Source organism: Hemiscyllium ocellatum (genome assembly GCF_020745735.1).
Source record: "Hemiscyllium ocellatum isolate sHemOce1 chromosome X unlocalized genomic scaffold, sHemOce1.pat.X.cur. SUPER_X_unloc_2, whole genome shotgun sequence".
NCBI lineage: Eukaryota > Metazoa > Chordata > Chondrichthyes > Orectolobiformes > Hemiscylliidae > Hemiscyllium > Hemiscyllium ocellatum.
Genome location: NW_026867592.1, coordinates 27,501 through 47,889, shown reverse-complemented (window position 1 = coordinate 47,889; position 20,389 = coordinate 27,501). Strand labels below are relative to the sequence as shown.

At 45.4% G+C, this 20,389-nt stretch overlaps 4 non-coding genes across 4 annotated transcripts; all 4 read left to right on the top strand.

The window, feature by feature from the left end:
• The first annotated feature begins 9,570 nt into the window (after positions 1–9,570).
• On the top strand, positions 9,571–9,643 carry trnar-ucg (transfer RNA arginine (anticodon UCG)). The gene has a single exon. It is a non-coding gene; the product is annotated as a tRNA-Arg (tRNA).
• Positions 9,644–10,800: 1,157 nt separating this feature from the next.
• trnar-ucg (transfer RNA arginine (anticodon UCG)) lies at positions 10,801–10,873 on the top strand. Its single transcript has one exon. It is a non-coding gene; the product is annotated as a tRNA-Arg (tRNA).
• A 6,064-nt stretch (positions 10,874–16,937) lies between these two features.
• trnar-ucg (transfer RNA arginine (anticodon UCG)) lies at positions 16,938–17,010 on the top strand. The gene has a single exon. It is a non-coding gene; the product is annotated as a tRNA-Arg (tRNA).
• A 2,376-nt stretch (positions 17,011–19,386) lies between these two features.
• trnar-ucg (transfer RNA arginine (anticodon UCG)) lies at positions 19,387–19,459 on the top strand. Its single transcript has one exon. It is a non-coding gene; the product is annotated as a tRNA-Arg (tRNA).
• Positions 19,460–20,389: the final 930 nt, after the last annotated feature.

The following is a 20,389-nucleotide window of genomic DNA, read 5'->3' as shown; positions in this document are numbered from 1 at the left end:
GTGTCTATTTTACCATCCTCAACCTTTTCCTTTTTCTCACTGTTGCGTTGAGTCTCACCATCACCCTTACCAGCTTAAAGCCTTCAGGGTGCCACGAGAAAGTTTTCCTGCAAGAGTATTGGTCCCTTTCCAATTCAAGTGAATCCTGTCCTTCTTAAAGATGTCATTTCTGTTGGTGAAAATGTGAATCCTAGCCCCTGCAATAGTTCTTCAGCCACGCATTTATCTGCTCGTATTTTTTTTCCAACTCTCAATATTCCATTAGTTTTTAAACAAAGCCCAACATTATGTTTGCCTTTGTTGCAGTTAAAATTAAAAGCTGGCATTTCGTCATTCTGTGATGAGGATTCCCAAATCTGTTCGTAGATTTCAGAATTCAATCTTTATGTAAATAACATTCAGTTGCTCTACCTTTCCTGCTAAAATTCATAACTTCATTTTTATGTCATTTCTCATTTACTTTACCACATTATATTAATATGCAAAGTTTCTTGTTCCCTCTCTTTTCCAATCTATCACCCTTTGCAAACTGTTTTGCTTCATACCCACCACTAACCTCCTCTACAATTTTCGTGTCATTTGCCAACTTGTCTGCAGTACATTCACTTCCCTCATCTAAGTCGTTAAAATACTTTGTAAATATTTGTGTCCCCTGAAACGGATTTATGTGGTATCCACCAGCTACAGATTGACATCCTGTAATGTTAAATGTGGAATCAAACACTCTTACGATTGTGGTTTCCACAATCTTCTCCCCCTGGTAACACAATACCTCTGAAACCACAGGCTGTTATCTTGTTAAATAACCTTACGTGTGGTAACTTATCAAATGTCTTCAGAAAACAAAAAAAATCACAATTTCCTCCTTATACTCAAAGAATTCTAACACATTTATCAAGTGATATATCCCTTTTGTAAATCCATTCTCAGTCCTCTTGATCATGTCATGTATTCCTAAATGCTCTGGTGTGACGTGCTTTATTATAGACGACGCAATTTCTCCAATAAATGATGTTAATTGACCAATCATGGCCTCAGTCAGACTTTTTTGTGTCCTTACTTTTTTTGAGTGAAGGTGTTAACTTGTCACTTTGCCAATCTCGTCATACTTTCCTGAAACCTAATGATTATTGGAAAGTTAACTAGTGCATCCAACACATTTTTTTTCTTACTTATTTTTCTATCTTGGCTTGCACCTCATTAGTTCCAATGCTTTTTGCGGTAAATACTCCTGTAAATTTCTCTGACGTTTTCTTTGTAGTGAAAGTCATTGTATTGCATTGCTCACCGTTTCTTTTGCCATTCATTATTTCGTAATTATAGAATGTTCATTGCCTGCTTCTTTCAAGGCAGATGCTGACTATTTATTCATCTTTTCTGACATTTCGTGGTTCCCAGTCAGGAATTCCCAGCTTCATTCAATATGGGCCTATATTCACGTTGGTTTTTCTCTTCAGCTCTTTCTATTTAAGAATGCTCTTGCCGTCCACTTTAATATCAACTGTAGTTTCGCTTTCGATGTTTACCTTCTCCTTCCTTATTAATCTTTACATAGAACATTACAGCGCAGTACAGGCCCTTCGGCCCTCCATGTTGCGCCGCCCTGTCATACTAATCTGAAGCCCATCCCCCCTACACTATTCCATGCACGTCTATTTGCCTGTCTAATTTGGCTTATTGATATTTCTGTGAACATTCCGAATGTTCTGCTCACCGAAAATATTTCCCACTTTTTATGTTTTCCTTTTAATTCAATTTGTTGCTATTTGCAACTCTTCTACATAAACATAATGCACTCGTCCCCTTCCTAGATTTCTTCCTTCTCACTTGAATTATATCATTACTGTGAGCGTTGAACTGTTTCTCTGAATGGATTGCCATTGTTCTTCACATTGTTCCCGTTTCCTGGTCCATTCCAGCAAACTCTGCCCTCATCCGTTTACAATTACACTTATATAAGCTGAGCACATTTGTTTCGGGTGTAAGATTCTCCCTCTCCAAATGAATGCTCAAACCTTGCTGTTCCGAGGCAATCTTTCAGTCTGTCACCATGCATAAAATCTGACTCATTGCACATTACCAGATTCAGTACATCAAGATTTCAGGTTGACCCCCGATATACTGTTTCAGGGATCTGTATGAATTCTTCTTTGTGACTACCTTTGTTGATAGAGTCATAGAAATGTACAGCACAGAAACAGACACTTCGGTCCAACTCGTCCATGCCGATCAGATATCCCAACCCAATCTAGTCCCACCTGCCAGTACCTGGCCCATCCCCCTCCAAATGCTTCCTATTCATATGCCTATCCAGGTGTCCTTTAAATATTGCAATTGTACCAGCCTCCATCACTTCCTCTGGCAGCTCATTCCATACATGAACCACCCTCTGCAAGAAAACAGTTGCCCCTTAGGTCTCCTTTATAACTTTCCCCTCTCACCAGAAACTTATGCCTTCTAGTTCTGGACTCACCCACCCCAGAGAAAAGACTTTGTTTATTTATCCTATCCATACCCCTCATGATTTTAGAAACCTCGATAAGGTCACCCCTCAGCCTCCGATGTTCCAAGGGAAACAGCCCCAGCCTATTCAACCTCTCCAATCCTCCAACCCTGGCAGCATCCTGGTAAATCTTTTCTAACCCCTTTTACGTTTCACAGCATCATTGCGATAGAAAGGAGACCAGAATAGCACGCAATATTCCAAACGTGGTATAACCAATGTCCTGTACTGCCGTAACATGACCTCCCAATTCCTGTACTCAATACTCTGACCAATAAAGGAAAGCATACCAAACGCCTTCTTCACTCTCCTGTCTACCTGCGACTCCAGCTTCAAGGAGCTATGAACCTGCAGTCCAAGGTCTCCTTGTTAAGCAACACTCCCTAGGACCTTACCATTAAGTGTAAAAGTCTTTCTGTCTGTAGGTCAATTGATGTGAAGAGTAATTTGCCAGTGATTAATACACTGCCTTTCTTTACATGCTTCATTATCTTCTGATCTCTGTCATGCTTTCTTAATAATTTAATGATTCTAAAATTTATTCCAGCAACGTTGTCTATCCCATGGTATTTCTGACCTTCACCTGCATGGATTGTATACCGACTAATGACTCAGTAATACTTAAGCATGCCTGCTTTACGTCATGTATTTCAAAAACATCTAATACCGCTTTGTGCAATGGTTGTGACGTGACTAAGAAAACCGACAATTAAGTCTCAATTGTACCAGCAGTGTATCACCACAGACCTGAATATGTTGATAGGAGGAGCGGCTATCAGTCCTCACTTCCATCTGCTGGAGAAGCACTGACATTACATTGATGGTAAAAATGTCAACAATACGTGTCTGATATCAATCTATTGAGAAAGCAACTGCACGCTTATTCCAGCTCATCACCTTTAGCTGGCAGCTGTAGCATTATGAAACAACTCATTGAAAGTGGATAAGATTAATTAGCATCAAATCAAGGTCAACTTTTGAATGAAATATCTCAATTCCTTGTCATGTAGGTTTGTTCATCTCTTTTAAGGATACCAACTCTGACAGTTTGGTGTCTTTATGGGTAGAGTGAAAAGAAAACAAGGGTAAAAAACATAAGTGGGTGTCACATGCACATCTCCAAACTGCAGTAGTGATGTTGGGAATGGCAGTAAACAGGAAATTAGAGATGCATGTGATGAGGGAATTTTGGTGATCATGCATAATGTTAACTGCACATCGACTGGACTAACCAATTCAGTTACAATGGTGGAGAGGAGGAATTTCTGGACTGTATGTGGGATGGTTTCCTTGACCAATATGTGCAGAAACCAACTAGAAAGCAGGCCATCTTACGCTGGATGCTGTGTAATGAGAACTTCATCATTGCTAATCTAACTGTAGCAGATCCCTTGGGGACGAGCAACCATGACACGCTAGAACATTTTAATCAAAATGGAGAGTGAGATCGTTGATGCGGAGACTCGGCTACTGAATCTTTAATTTTTCAGTTAAAGGGTTGGCGATTTACGGGGTATCTTATAGAAATGTAAAGGACCATGAGAGACATGCACTCAGTAGTTTCCCAGCGTTGGATAATCCAGGGCTAGAAGGAATCAGTCTCAGGTTAGGATGGAAATAATATAAGGGAACCTGAGGGCCAACTTTTATACACTAAGACTGATAAGCATACGGAATGAGCTGCCAGTGGAAGTGGTTGAGGGAGAAACATTAACAATATTTAAAAGATATTTGGACAAATACATGCACAGGAATTGTTCAGAAGGATAAAGGGCCAAGTGCAGGGAAATAAGATTACCATGGAAGGATAATTTGGTTGGAATGGATCAGTTTGGACGAAAGCCCTGTCTCTGTGATGTGCAACTCTCACACTCTCGGACACAAATCAGACACCAGAAATGTTGGAGAATGCAAATTTTACTGAGTGGGGGAACTGAGGCTGATCAATATTAGTGAAGAAATGTTGCTTTGAAAATTGCCGGGATGGACGGTGGATCAACCCACAGGGCCTGATAATCTACATACAAACTTACTTCACAAAGTGGTTCCAGCAGTAGATAATGCATTCACTGCCAGGATTGTATACATTCCAATACAGTCCCTGCAGACTGGAGAGCAGCTGGTATCACTTGAATATTAAAAAATGGAGACATTTGTTTTCTTTGTTTTCTCTATAATCCTGTAATTTCCTGCGATAGTACCGAGTTCTACTGAGCCTCTCTTCGGGCGGAGTGTGTCCCTATGATGCATCAATAAACTGATTAATACTCAAGGTCTGCCTGCAGTGATTTTCTACAGCAGTGAGTGTGTTTAATTATGTAACTGCATATACATTTCTGTGTCTATTGCCATGTAAGCACATGATATTGCCATGAAACCACTTTGAGTGTCAGAGGTCACCAGCATGCTCTCGTCGTTGGAAGATGCTCAAGTGCATTTCAGATAATGTGCTTTCCATGCAATGTAGCTTTCCTGCTTGATGAAAAGATGGTATAAGAGCCTTCATTGTGAGAGATTGAGTCCAGGAGCAGAGATCTGCTGTCGCCTTGGTGAGGACACACATCGAATATTATGTGCTGTTTTGGTCTCCTTTTCTGAGGAATGTGTTATCTATCCTGTCTAGTCCTGCTAAGATTTTATAAGTCTCTATGAGGGTCCTTCCTCATCCGTTTGAACTCTGGAGGAAACAATCCTAACGCAGTTAATGACTCCTCATACGTCAGCCCCACCATCCCCTGAACCAGCCTGGTAACCCTTCACTGCACTCCCTCAAGAGCAAGACCATATTATTCTTCATCATTCTTGAAGCAGATCCTTTGCCGGACAGTAGAAATCTCATCATGCAGAAAGTAAATTCACAAGTCACATGCATCAATTCCGCACTCATGCCCAGGCACACTTGTTTGATAATTTAGGGACTCTGCAATTGAGAGGACGCAGAATGTGCGAATTTGTAACGTCACCTCCAAATCTCAGCATAGCAACTGGGATACTCTCGTCCACATCTCAATTACACCCAACATGTCTTTCACTCCTCCCTCTTCACCTTCCAGGGCTGTATAATTCCTTGCAAGCACATCTGTGCCTCTCGGTTGTCCGGACTGAAATGAAGAGTATTGTTGTGACAAGATCTGCTGTTGGAATTGCTGAGGGAACTCAGCAGGAGCGGCAGTGCCTGAGGGAGGAAACTGAATTCTCATAAAATTCCGTGGAAATTCTGAAACGGCGTCTCTGATTTTCTCTCTACAGATGCTTCCAGACCGGATGATTGTTTTCCCTGCAGTTTCTGCTTTTGATTCGAGCTGAATGTCTATTCCAGTGACCGGAATGATACACCCAGACACACTATGTACCGATATTTAAATCTTTCAAAGCTTTATGCAATTGAATTCAAGCAAATGCAGAATGATGCACTTCCCTCAGCTCCACAGACAGAGAAACTCGGGACAGCAGCGGCGTGTCGTGGTTCGATAGGGACAGCTGAGTGAGTGCACTGATAAACGGGAAATTCCATTTTTTATTGCAGAGTCGAATCTTGCTGCCAGTGGCTGAAGGCAGAGCAAGAGGGAGTTTGTTTTGCATCTCTGTGTTTGAGATTCCAATCCCGGCGGGGGGAAACTGTTCTTTCAGGTGAGGAATGATGCCAATCTCCAATGCACAGACACATGAGGACACATACATTTCCCTTGTCAGTGAAAGGCGCTGCTTCACAAAGGGGAAACAGGAAATGCTGAGGAAACTCAGCAGGTGTGGCAGGAACTGTGGGAGAAAACGGAATTCTCATAAAGTTCGGGCGAAATTCTGAACCGGTGTCTCTGGTTGTCTCTGTGCAGATGCTGCCAGACCTGCTGAATGTTTCCTGATATTTATGATTTGGTTTTTATCTGACTTTCTATTCCATCTAGCACGATGATACGCCCAGACACACCACGTATCGATATTTAAACCTTTCGAACGCTCAGGTCATTGAATTCAAACACATGCAACAATGATTCACTGTCTCTCAGCTCCACAGACAGAGAGACCCGGAAAGGCAACCACGTGAGGTGGTACGATAGTCGTCTCTGAGTGATGACATCGATGAACTTGACATCCTGTGGCGTTTATATTTGGGGTCCCGAATCCTGCTGACTACGGCTAAGGGCAGAGTATGAAGGAGGTTATTTCACATCTTTCTGCTTGGGATTCAGATCACGGCAGGAGAAATACCTATTTCAGGTCACGAATGATGCCAATCTCCAATGCACACACTGAACAGCTCAGATTCACACGGGCATTGCCAATTGTGTTTGAACTCGTCTGTTTCTAAATCCCGGGCTCGAAATGGCAAGAGCTTTCTCACTGAATTTGGTCAAGGCCTCGACTGGAATAGACCATGGTTCAATGTGTGAAAGTACATTTCACTGAGGTGGAACCTGAACCGCATAGTGACTGTGAACAAAACAATGGAAACTTCCAGCACAGGAGCGAGAGATCCTGAAGCAGACACATGAGGACAAATATCTTTCCTTTGTCAGTGAAAGGCGCTGCTTCACAAAGGGGAGACTTCGAAGTGAAGCAGCGAATGTGATTATATCTGATCATTGTTCATAAGCTGTGGAGCGCCGCCTAGCGTGTTGAGCCAGTGGCATAATGGATAACGCGTCGGACTTCGGATCAGAAGATTGTAGGTTCGAGTCCTATCTGGCTCGGGAGCATCCAGGCCTTTATTGCGCATATTTCATGTTGCTTTTCCGTTTCACTTGCTTGTGCACGCGTTTCCGTTTGTGCGGAGGCGGAGCGATTGGATTCGCAAGTTGGCTGCTCAGATTCCTCAGGGTGGAAGCAGTCAATGTTCTCACTTTCCTGCACAGCCACGGGTTTTTAATGGGGCCAGAAAAATAAGTGTTCGTGTATTGTTTTTATGGCTAACGCAAATGACCGTGGATGTTGGGAACGTGAAACAATAACAGGAAATGCTGAGGAAACTCAGCAGGTGTGGCAGGAACTGTGGGAGAAAACGGAATTCTCATAAAGTTCGGGCGAAATTCTGAACCGGTGTCTCTGTGCAGATGCTGCCAGACCTGCTGAATGTTTCCTGATATTTATGATTTGGTTTTTATCTGACTTTCTATTCCATCTAGCACGATGATACGCCCAGACACACCACGTATCGATATTTAAACTTTTCGAACGCTCAGGTCATTGAATTCAAACACATGCAACAATGATTCACTGTCTCTCAGCTCCACAGACAGAGAGACCCGGAAAGGCAACCGCGTGAGGTGGTACGATAGTCGTCTCTGAGTGATGACATCGATGAACTTGACATCCTGTGGCGTTTATATTTGGGGTCCCGAATCCTGCTGACTACGGCTAAGGGCAGAGTATGAAGGAGGTTATTTCACATCTTTCTGCTTGGGATTCAGATCACGGCAGGAGAAATACCTATTTCAGGTCAGGAATGATGCCAATCTCCAATGCACACACTGAACAGCTCAGATTCACACGGGCATTGCCAATTGTGTTTGAACTCGTCTGTTTCTAAATCCCGGGCTCGAAATGGCAAGAGCTTTCTCACTGAATTTGGTCAAGGCCTCGACTGGAATAGACCATGGTTCAATGTGTGAAAGTACATTTCACTGAGGTGGAACCTGAACCCGCATAGTGACTGTGAACAAAACAATGGAAACTTCCAGCACAGGAGCGAGAGATCCTGAAGCAGACACATGAGGACAAATATCTTTCCTTTGTCAGTGAAAGGCGCTGCTTCACAAAGGGGAGATTTCGAAGTGAAGCAGCGAATGTGATTATATCTGATCATTGTTCATAAGCTGTGGAGCGCCACCTCGCGTGTCGGGCCAGTGGCATAATGAATAACGCGTCGGACTTCGGATCAGAAGATTGTAGGTTCGAGTCCTATCGGGCTCGGGAGCATCCAGGCCTTTATTGCGCATATTTCATGTTGCTTTTCCGTTTCACTTGCTTGTGCACGCGTTTCCGTTTGTGCGGAGGCGGAGCGATTGGATTCGCAAGTTGGCTGCTCAGATTCCTCAGGGTGGAAGCAGTCAATGTTCTCACTTTCCTGCACAGCCACGGGTTTTTAATGGGGCCAGAAAAATAAGTGTTCGTGTATTGTTTTTATGGCTAACGCAAATGACCGTGGATGTTGGGAACGTGAAACAATAACAGGAAATGCTGAGGAAACTCAGCAGGTGTGGCAGGAACTGTGGGAGAAAACGGAATTCTCATAAAGTTCGGGCGAAATTCTGAACCGGTGTCTCTGGTTGTCTCTGTGCAGATGCTGCCAGACCTGCTGAATGTTTCCTGATATTTATGATTTGGTTTTTATCTGACTTTCTATTCCATCTAGCACGATGATACGCCCAGACACACCACGTATCGATATTTAAACCTTTCGAACGCTCAGGTCATTGAATTCAAACACATGCAACAATGATTCACTGTCTCTCAGCTCCACAGACAGAGAGACCCGGAAAGGCAACCGCGTGAGGTGGTACGATAGTCGTCTCTGAGTGATGACATCGATGAACTTGACATCCTGTGGCGTTTATATTTGGGGTCCCGAATCCTGCTGACTACGGCTAAGGGCAGAGTATGAAGGAGGTTATTTCACATCTTTCTGCTTGGGATTCAGATCACGGCAGGAGAAATACCTATTTCAGGTCAGGAATGATGCCAATCTCCAATGCACACACTGAACAGCTCAGATTCACACGGGCATTGCCAATTGTGTTTGAACTCGTCTGTTTCTAAATCCCGGGCTCGAAATGGCAAGAGCTTTCTCACTGAATTTGGTCAAGGCCTCGACTGGAATAGACCATGGTTCAATGTGTGAAAGTACATTTCACTGAGGTGGAACCTAAAAACCGCATAGTGACTGTGAACAAAACAATGGAAACTTCCAGCACAGGAGCGAGAGATCCTGAAGCAGACACATGAGGACAAATATCTTTCCTTTGTCAGTGAAAGGCGCTGCTTCACAAAGGGGAGACTTCGAAGTGAAGCAGCGAATGTGATTCTATCTGATCATTGTTCACAAGCTGTGGAGCGCCGCCGAGCGTGTCGGGCCAGTGGTGTAATGGATAACGCGTCTGACTTCGGATCAGACGATTGTAGGTTCGAGTCCTATCTGGCTCGGGGGCATCCAGGCCTTTGTTGCGCATATTTCCTGTTGCATTTCCATTTCACTTGCTTGTGCACGCGTTTCCATTTGTGCGGAGGCGGAGCGATTGGATTCGCAAGTTGGCTGCTCAGATTCCTCAGGGTGGAAGCAGTCAATGTTCTCACTTTCCTGCACAGCCACGGGTTTTTAATGGGGCCAGAAAAATAAGTGTTCGTGTATTGTTTTTATGGCTAACGCAAATGACCGTGGATGTTGGGAATGTGAAACAATAACAGGAAATGCTGAGGAAACTCAGCAGGTGTGGCAGGAACTGTGGGAGAAAACGGAATTCTCATAAAGTTCGGGCGAAATTCTGAACCGGTGTCTCTGGTTGTCTCTGTGCAGATGCTGCCAGACCTGCTGAATGTTTCCTGATATTTATGATTTGGTTTTTATCTGACTTTCTATTCCATCTAGCACGATGATACGCCCAGACACACCACGTATCGATATTTAAACCTTTCGAACGCTCAGGTCATTGAATTCAAACACATGCAACAATGATTCACTGTCTCTCAGCTCCACAGACAGAGAGACCCGGAAAGGCAACCGCGTGAGGTGGTACGATAGTCGTCTCTGAGTGATGACATCGATGAACTTGACATCCTGTGGCGTTTATATTTGGGGTCCCGAATCCTGCTGACTACGGCTAAGGGCAGAGTATGAAGGAGGTTATTTCACATCTTTCTGCTTGGGATTCAGATCACGGCAGGAGAAATACCTATTTCAGGTCACGAATGATGCCAATCTCCAATGCACACACTGAACAGCTCAGATTCACACGGGCATTGCAAACTGTGTTTGAACTCGTCTGTTTCTAAATCCCGGGCTCGAAATGGCAAGAGCTTTCTCACTGAATTTGGTCAAGGCCTCGACTGGAATAGACCATGGTTCAATGTGTGAAAGTACATTTCACTGAGGTGGAACCTAAAAACCGCATAGTGACTGTGAACAAAACAATGGAAACTTCCAGCACAGGAGCGAGAGATCCTGAAGCAGACACATGAGGACAAATATCTTTCCTTTGTCAGTGAAAGGCGCTGCTTCACAAAGGGGAGACTTCGAAGTGAAGCAGCGAATGTGATTATATCTGATCATTGTTCATAAGCTGTGGAGCGCGGCCTAGCGTGTCGGGCCAGTGGCGTAATGGATAATGCGTCTGACTTCGGATCAGAAGATTGTAGGTTCGAGTCCTATCTGGCTCGGGGGCATCCAGGCCTTTGTTGCGCATATTTCCTGTTGCATTTCCGTTTCACTTGCTTGTGCAGGCGTTTCCATTTGTGCGGAGGCGGAGCGATTGGATTCGCAAGTTGGCTGCTCAGATTCCTCAGCGTGGAAGCAGTCAATGTTCTCACTTTCCTGCACAGCCACGGGTTTTTAATGGGGCCAGAAAAATAAGTGTTCGTGTATTGTTTTTATGGCTAACGCAAATGACCGTGGATGTTGGGAACGTGAAACAATAACAGGAAATGCTGAGGAAACTCAGCAGGTGTGGCAGGAACTGTGGGAGAAAACGGAATTCTCATAAAGTTCGGGCGAAATTCTGAACCGGTGTCTCTGGTTGTCTCTGTGCAGATGCTGCCAGACCTGCTGAATGTTTCCTGATATTTATGATTTGGTTTTTATCTGACCTTCTATTCCATCTAGCACGATGATACGCCCAGACACACCACGTATCGATATTTAAACCTTTCGAACGCTCAGGTCATTGAATTCAAACACATGCAACAATGATTCACTGTCTCTCAGCTCCACAGACAGAGAGACCCGGAAAGGCAACCGCGTGAGGTGGTACGATAGTCGTCTCTGAGTGATGACATCGATGAACTTGACATCCTGTGGCGTTTATATTTGCGGTCCCGAATCCTGCTGACTACGGCTAAGGGCAGAGTATGAAGGAGGTTATTTCACATCTTTCTGCTTGGGATTCAGATCACGGCAGGAGAAATACCTATTTCAGGTCAGGAATGATGCCAATCTCCAATGCACACACTGAACAGCTCAGATTCACACGGGCATTGCCAATTGTGTTTGAACTCGTCTGTTTCTAAATCCCGGGCTCGAAATGGCAAGAGCTTTCTCACTGAATTTGGTCAAGGCCTCGACTGGAATAGACCATGGTTCAATGTGTGAAAGTACATTTCACTGAGGTGGAACCTGAACCCGCATAGTGACTGTGAACAAAACAATGGAAACTTCCAGCACAGGAGCGAGAGATCCTGAAGCAGACACATGAGGACAAATATCTTTCCTTTGTCAGTGAAAGGCGCTGCTTCACAAAGGGGAGACTTCGAAGTGAAGCAGCGAATGTGATTATATCTGATCATTGTTCACAAGCTGTGGAGCGCCGCCTAGCGCGCCGGGCCAGTGGCGTAACAGATAACGCGTCGGACTTCGGATCCTAAGTTTGTAGGTTCGAGTCCTATCTGGCTCGGGAGCATCCCGGCCTTTATTGCACATATTTCCTGTTGCTTTTCCGTTTCACTTGCTTGTGCACGCGTTTCCATTTGTGCGGAGGCGGAGCGATTGGATTCGCAAGTTGGCTGCTCAGATTCCTCAGGGTGGAAGCAGTCAATGTTCTCACTTTCCTGCACAGCCACGGGTTTTTAATGGGGCCAGAAAAATAAGTGTTCGTGTATTGTTTTTATGGCTAACGCAAATGACCGTGGATGTTGGGAACGTGAAACAATAACAGGAAATGCTGAGGAAACTCAGCAGGTGTGGCAGGAACTGTGGGAGAAAACGGAATTCTCATAAAGTTCGGGCGAAATTCTGAACCGGTGTCTCTGTGCAGATGCTGCCAGACCTGCTGAATGTTTCCTGATATTTATGATTTGGTTTTTATCTGACTTTCTATTCCATCTAGCACGATGATACGCCCAGACACACCACGTATCGATATTTAAACTTTTCGAACGCTCAGGTCATTGAATTCAAACACATGCAACAATGATTCACTGTCTCTCAGCTCCACAGACAGAGAGACCCGGAAAGGCAACCGCGTGAGGTGGTACGATAGTCGTCTCTGAGTGATGACATCGATGAACTTGACATCCTGTGGCGTTTATATTTGGGGTCCCGAATCCTGCTGACTACGGCTAAGGGCAGAGTATGAAGGAGGTTATTTCACATCTTTCTGCTTGGGATTCAGATCACGGCAGGAGAAATACCTATTTCAGGTCAGGAATGATGCCAATCTCCAATGCACACACTGAACAGCTCAGATTCACACGGGCATTGCCAATTGTGTTTGAACTCGTCTGTTTCTAAATCCCGGGCTCGAAATGGCAAGAGCTTTCTCACTGAATTTGGTCAAGGCCTCGACTGGAATAGACCATGGTTCAATGTGTGAAAGTACATTTCACTGAGGTGGAACCTGAACCCGCATAGTGACTGTGAACAAAACAATGGAAACTTCCAGCACAGGAGCGAGAGATCCTGAAGCAGACACATGAGGACAAATATCTTTCCTTTGTCAGTGAAAGGCGCTGCTTCACAAAGGGGAGATTTCGAAGTGAAGCAGCGAATGTGATTATATCTGATCATTGTTCATAAGCTGTGGAGCGCCACCTCGCGTGTCGGGCCAGTGGCATAATGAATAACGCGTCGGACTTCGGATCAGAAGATTGTAGGTTCGAGTCCTATCGGGCTCGGGAGCATCCAGGCCTTTATTGCGCATATTTCATGTTGCTTTTCCGTTTCACTTGCTTGTGCACGCGTTTCCGTTTGTGCGGAGGCGGAGCGATTGGATTCGCAAGTTGGCTGCTCAGATTCCTCAGGGTGGAAGCAGTCAATGTTCTCACTTTCCTGCACAGCCACGGGTTTTTAATGGGGCCAGAAAAATAAGTGTTCGTGTATTGTTTTTATGGCTAACGCAAATGACCGTGGATGTTGGGAACGTGAAACAATAACAGGAAATGCTGAGGAAACTCAGCAGGTGTGGCAGGAACTGTGGGAGAAAACGGAATTCTCATAAAGTTCGGGCGAAATTCTGAACCGGTGTCTCTGGTTGTCTCTGTGCAGATGCTGCCAGACCTGCTGAATGTTTCCTGATATTTATGATTTGGTTTTTATCTGACTTTCTATTCCATCTAGCACGATGATACGCCCAGACACACCACGTATCGATATTTAAACCTTTCGAACGCTCAGGTCATTGAATTCAAACACATGCAACAATGATTCACTGTCTCTCAGCTCCACAGACAGAGAGACCCGGAAAGGCAACCGCGTGAGGTGGTACGATAGTCGTCTCTGAGTGATGACATCGATGAACTTGACATCCTGTGGCGTTTATATTTGGGGTCCCGAATCCTGCTGACTACGGCTAAGGGCAGAGTATGAAGGAGGTTATTTCACATCTTTCTGCTTGGGATTCAGATCACGGCAGGAGAAATACCTATTTCAGGTCAGGAATGATGCCAATCTCCAATGCACACACTGAACAGCTCAGATTCACACGGGCATTGCCAATTGTGTTTGAACTCGTCTGTTTCTAAATCCCGGGCTCGAAATGGCAAGAGCTTTCTCACTGAATTTGGTCAAGGCCTCGACTGGAATAGACCATGGTTCAATGTGTGAAAGTACATTTCACTGAGGTGGAACCTAAAAACCGCATAGTGACTGTGAACAAAACAATGGAAACTTCCAGCACAGGAGCGAGAGATCCTGAAGCAGACACATGAGGACAAATATCTTTCCTTTGTCAGTGAAAGGCGCTGCTTCACAAAGGGGAGACTTCGAAGTGAAGCAGCGAATGTGATTCTATCTGATCATTGTTCACAAGCTGTGGAGCGCCGCCGAGCGTGTCGGGCCAGTGGCGTAATGGATAATGCGTCTGACTTCGGATCAGAAGATTGTAGGTTCGAGTCTTATCTGGCTCGGGGGCATCCAGGCCTTTGTTGCGCATATTTCCTGTTGCATTTCCGTTTCACTTGCTTGTGCACGCGTTTCCATCTGTGCGGAGGCGGAGCGATTGGATTCGCAAGTTGGCTGCTCAGATTCCTCAGCGTGGAAGCAGTCAATGTTCTCACTTTCCTGCACAGCCACGGGTTTTTAATGGGGCCAGAAAAATAAGTGTTCGTGTATTGTTTTTATGGCTAACGCAAATGACCGTGGATGTTGGGAACGTGAAACAATAACAGGAAATGCTGAGGAAACTCAGCAGGTGTGGCAGGAACTGTGGGAGAAAACGGAATTCTCATAAAGTTCGGGCGAAATTCTGAACCGGTGTCTCTGGTTGTCTCTGTGCAGATGCTGCCAGACCTGCTGAATGTTTCCTGATATTTATGATTTGGTTTTTATCTGACCTTCTGTTCCATCTAGCACGATGATACGCCCAGACACACCACGTATCGATATTTAAACCTTTCGAACGCTCAGGTCATTGAATTCAAACACATGCAACAATGATTCACTGTCTCTCAGCTCCACAGACAGAGAGACCCGGAAAGGCAACCGCGTGAGGTGGTACGATAGTCGTCTCTGAGTGATGACATCGATGAACTTGACATCCTGTGGCGTTTATATTTGCGGTCCCGAATCCTGCTGACTACGGCTAAGGGCAGAGTATGAAGGAGGTTATTTCACATCTTTCTGCTTGGGATTCAGATCACGGCAGGAGAAATACCTATTTCAGGTCAGGAATGATGCCAATCTCCAATGCACACACTGAACAGCTCAGATTCACACGGGCATTGCCAATTGTGTTTGAACTCGTCTGTTTCTAAATCCCGGGCTCGAAATGGCAAGAGCTTTCTCACTGAATTTGGTCAAGGCCTCGACTGGAATAGACCATGGTTCAATGTGTGAAAGTACATTTCACTGAGGTGGAACCTGAACCCGCATAGTGACTGTGAACAAAACAATGGAAACTTCCAGCACAGGAGCGAGAGATCCTGAAGCAGACACATGAGGACAAATATCTTTCCTTTGTCAGTGAAAGGCGCTGCTTCACAAAGGGGAGATTTCGAAGTGAAGCAGCGAATGTGATTATATCTGATCATTGTTCATAAGCTGTGGAGCGCCACCTCGCGTGTCGGGCCAGTGGCATAATGAATAACGCGTCGGACTTCGGATCAGAAGATTGTAGGTTCGAGTCCTATCGGGCTCGGGAGCATCCAGGCCTTTATTGCGCATATTTCATGTTGCTTTTCCGTTTCACTTGCTTGTGCACGCGTTTCCGTTTGTGCGGAGGCGGAGCGATTGGATTCGCAAGTTGGCTGCTCAGATTCCTCAGGGTGGAAGCAGTCAATGTTCTCACTTTCCTGCACAGCCACGGGTTTTTAATGGGGCCAGAAAAATAAGTGTTCGTGTATTGTTTTTATGGCTAACGCAAATGACCGTGGATGTTGGGAACGTGAAACAATAACAGGAAATGCTGAGGAAACTCAGCAGGTGTGGCAGGAACTGTGGGAGAAAACGGAATTCTCATAAAGTTCGGGCGAAATTCTGAACCGGTGTCTCTGGTTGTCTCTGTGCAGATGCTGCCAGACCTGCTGAATGTTTCCTGATATTTATGATTTGGTTTTTATCTGACTTTCTATTCCATCTAGCACGATGATACGCCCAGACACACCACGTATCGATATTTAAACCTTTCGAACGCTCAGGTCATTGAATTCAAACACATGCAACAATGATTCACTGTCTCTCAGCTCCACAGACAGAGAGACCCGGAAAGGCAACCGCGTGAGGTGGTACGATAGTCGTCTCTGAGTGATGACATCGATGAACTTGACATCCTGTGGCGTTTATATTTGGGGTCCCGAATCCTGCTGACTACGGCTAAGGGCAGAGTATGAAGGAGGTTATTTCACATCTTTCTGCTTGGGATTCAGATCACGGCAGGAGAAATACCTATTTCAGGTCAGGAATGATGCCAATCTCCAATGCACACACTGAACAGCTCAGATTCACACGGGCATTGCCAATTGTGTTTGAACTCGTCTGTTTCTAAATCCCGGGCTCGAAATGGCAAGAGCTTTCTCACTGAATTTGGTCAAGGCCTCGACTGGAATAGACCATGGTTCAATGTGTGAAAGTACATTTCACTGAGGTGGAACCTAAAAACCGCATAGTGACTGTGAACAAAACAATGGAAACTTCCAGCACAGGAGCGAGAGATCCTGAAGCAGACACATGAGGACAAATATCTTTCCTTTGTCAGTGAAAGGCGCTGCTTCACAAAGGGGAGACTTCGAAGTGAAGCAGCGAATGTGATTCTATCTGATCATTGTTCACAAGCTGTGGAGCGCCGCCGAGCGTGTCGGGCCAGTGGCGTAATGGATAACGCGTCTGACTTCGGATCAGAAGATTGTAGGTTCGAGTCCTATCTGGCTCGGGGGCATCCAGGCCTTTGTTGCGCATATTTCCTGTTGCATTTCCGTTTCACTTGCTTGTGCACGCGTTTCCATCTGTGCGGAGGCGGAGCGATTGGATTCGCAAGTTGGCTGCTCAGATTCCTCAGCGTGGAAGCAGTCAATGTTCTCACTTTCCTGCACAGCCACGGGTTTTTAATGGGGCCAGAAAAATAAGTGTTCGTGTATTGTTTTTATGGCTAACGCAAATGACCGTGGATGTTGGGAACGTGAAACAATAACAGGAAATGCTGAGGAAACTCAGCAGGTGTGGCAGGAACTGTGGGAGAAAACGGAATTCTCATAAAGTTCGGGCGAAATTCTGAACCGGTGTCTCTGGTTGTCTCTGTGCAGATGCTGCCAGACCTGCTGAATGTTTCCTGATATTTATGATTTGGTTTTTATCTGACCTTCTGTTCCATCTAGCACGATGATACGCCCAGACACACCACGTATCGATATTTAAACCTTTCGAACGCTCAGGTCATTGAATTCAAACACATGCAACAATGATTCACTGTCTCTCAGCTCCACAGACAGAGAGACCCGGAAAGGCAACCGCGTGAGGTGGTACGATAGTCGTCTCTGAGTGATGACATCGATGAACTTGACATCCTGTGGCGTTTATATTTGCGGTCCCGAATCCTGCTGACTACGGCTAAGGGCAGAGTATGAAGGAGGTTATTTCACATCTTTCTGCTTGGGATTCAGATCACGGCAGGAGAAATACCTATTTCAGGTCAGGAATGATGCCAATCTCCAATGCACACACTGAACAGCTCAGATTCACACGGGCATTGCCAATTGTGTTTGAACTCGTCTGTTTCTAAATCCCGGGCTCGAAATGGCAAGAGCTTTCTCACTGAATTTGGTCAAGGCCTCGACTGGAATAGACCATGGTTCAATGTGTGAAAGTACATTTCACTGAGGTGGAACCTGAACCCGCATAGTGACTGTGAACAAAACAATGGAAACTTCCAGCACAGGAGCGAGAGATCCTGAAGCAGACACATGAGGACAAATATCTTTCCTTTGTCAGTGAAAGGCGCTGCTTCACAAAGGGGAGACTTCGAAGTGAAGCAGCGAATGTGATTATATCTGATCATTGTTCACAAGCTGTGGAGCGCCGCCTAGCGCGCCGGGCCAGTGGCGTAACAGATAACGCGTCGGACTTCGGATCCTAAGTTTGTAGGTTCGAGTCCTATCTGGCTCGGGAGCATCCCGGCCTTTATTGCACATATTTCCTGTTGCTTTTCCGTTTCACTTGCTTGTGCACGCGTTTCCATTTGTGCGGAGGCGGTGCGATTGGATTCGCAAGTTGGCTGCTCAGATTCCTCAGGGTGGAAGCAGTCAATGTTCTCACTTTCCTGCACAGCCACGGGTTTTTAATGGGGCCAGAAAAATAAGTGTTCGTGTATTGTTTTTATGGCTAACGCAAATGACCGTGGATGTTGGGAACGTGAAACAATAACAGGAAATGCTGAGGAAACTCAGCAGGTGTGGCAGGAACTGTGGGAGAAAACGGAATTCTCATAAAGTTCGGGCGAAATTCTGAACCGGTGTCTCTGTGCAGATGCTGCCAGACCTGCTGAATGTTTCCTGATATTTATGATTTGGTTTTTATCTGACTTTCTATTCCATCTAGCACGATGATACGCCCAGACACACCACGTATCGATATTTAAACCTTTCGAACGCTCAGGTCATTGAATTCAAACACATGCAACAATGATTCACTGTCTCTCAGCTCCACAGACAGAGAGACCCGGAAAGGCAACCGCGTGAGGTGGTACGATAGTCGTCTCTGAGTGATGACATCGATGAACTTGACATCCTGTGGCGTTTATATTTGCGGTCCCGAATCCTGCTGACTACGGCTAAGGGCAGAGTATGAAGGAGGTTATTTCACATCTTTCTGCTTGGGATTCAGATCACGGCAGGAGAAATACCTATTTCAGGTCACGAATGATGCCAATCTCCAATGCACACACTGAACAGCTCAGATTCACACGGGCATTGCCAATTGTGTTTGAACTCGTCTGTTTCTAAATCCCGGGCTCGAAATGGCAAGAGCTTTCTCACTGAATTTGGTCAAGGCCTCGACTGGAATAGACCATGGTTCAATGTGTGAAAGTACATTTCACTGAGGTGGAACCTAAAAACCGCATAGTGACTGTGAACAAAACAATGGAAACTTCCAGCACAGGAGCGAGAGATCCTGAAGCAGACACATGAGGACAAATATCTTTCCTTTGTCAGTGAAAGGCGCTGCTTCACAAAGGGGAGACTTCGAAGTGAAGCAGCGAATGTGATTCTATCTGATCATTGTTCACAAGCTGTGGAGCGCCGCCGAGCGTGTCGGGCCAGTGGCGTAATGGATAACGCGTCTGACTTCGGATCAGAAGATTGTAGGTTCGAGTCCTATCTGGCTCGGGGGCATCCAGGCCTTTGTTGCGCCTATTTCCTGTTGCATTTCCATTTCACTTGCTTGTGCACGCGTTTCCATTTGTGCGGAGGCGGAGCGATTGGATTCGCAAGTTGGCTGCTCAGATTCCTCAGGGTGGAAGCAGTCAATGTTCTCACTTTCCTGCACAGCCACGGGTTTTTAATGGGGCCAGAAAAATAAGTGTTCGTGTATTGTTTTTATGGCTAACGCAAATGACTGTGGATGTTGGGAACGTGAAACAATAACAGGAAATGCTGAGGAAACTCAGCAGGTGTGGCAGGAACTGTGGGAGAAAACGGAATTCTCATAAAGTTCGGGCGAAATTCTGAACCGGTGTCTCTGGTTGTCTCTGTGCAGATGCTGCCAGACCTGCTGAATGTTTCCTGATATTTATGATTTGGTTTTTATCTGACTTTCTATTCCATCTAGCACGATGATACGCCCAGACACACCACGTATCGATATTTAAACCTTTCGAACGCTCAGGTCATTGAATTCAAACACATGCAACAATGATTCACTGTCTCTCAGCTCCACAGACAGAGAGACCCGGAAAGGCAACCGCGTGAGGTGGTACGATAGTCGTCTCTGAGTGATGACATCGATGAACTTGACATCCTGTGGCGTTTATATTTGGGGTCCCGAATCCTGCTGACTACGGCTAAGGGCAGAGTATGAAGGAGGTTATTTCACATCTTTCTGCTTGGGATTCAGATCACGGCAGGAGAAATACCTATTTCAGGTCACGAATGATGCCAATCTCCAATGCACACACTGAACAGCTCAGATTCACACGGGCATTGCCAATTGTGTTTGAACTCGTCTGTTTCTAAATCCCGGGCTCGAAATGGCAAGAGCTTTCTCACTGAATTTGGTCAAGGCCTCGACTGGAATAGACCATGGTTCAATGTGTGAAA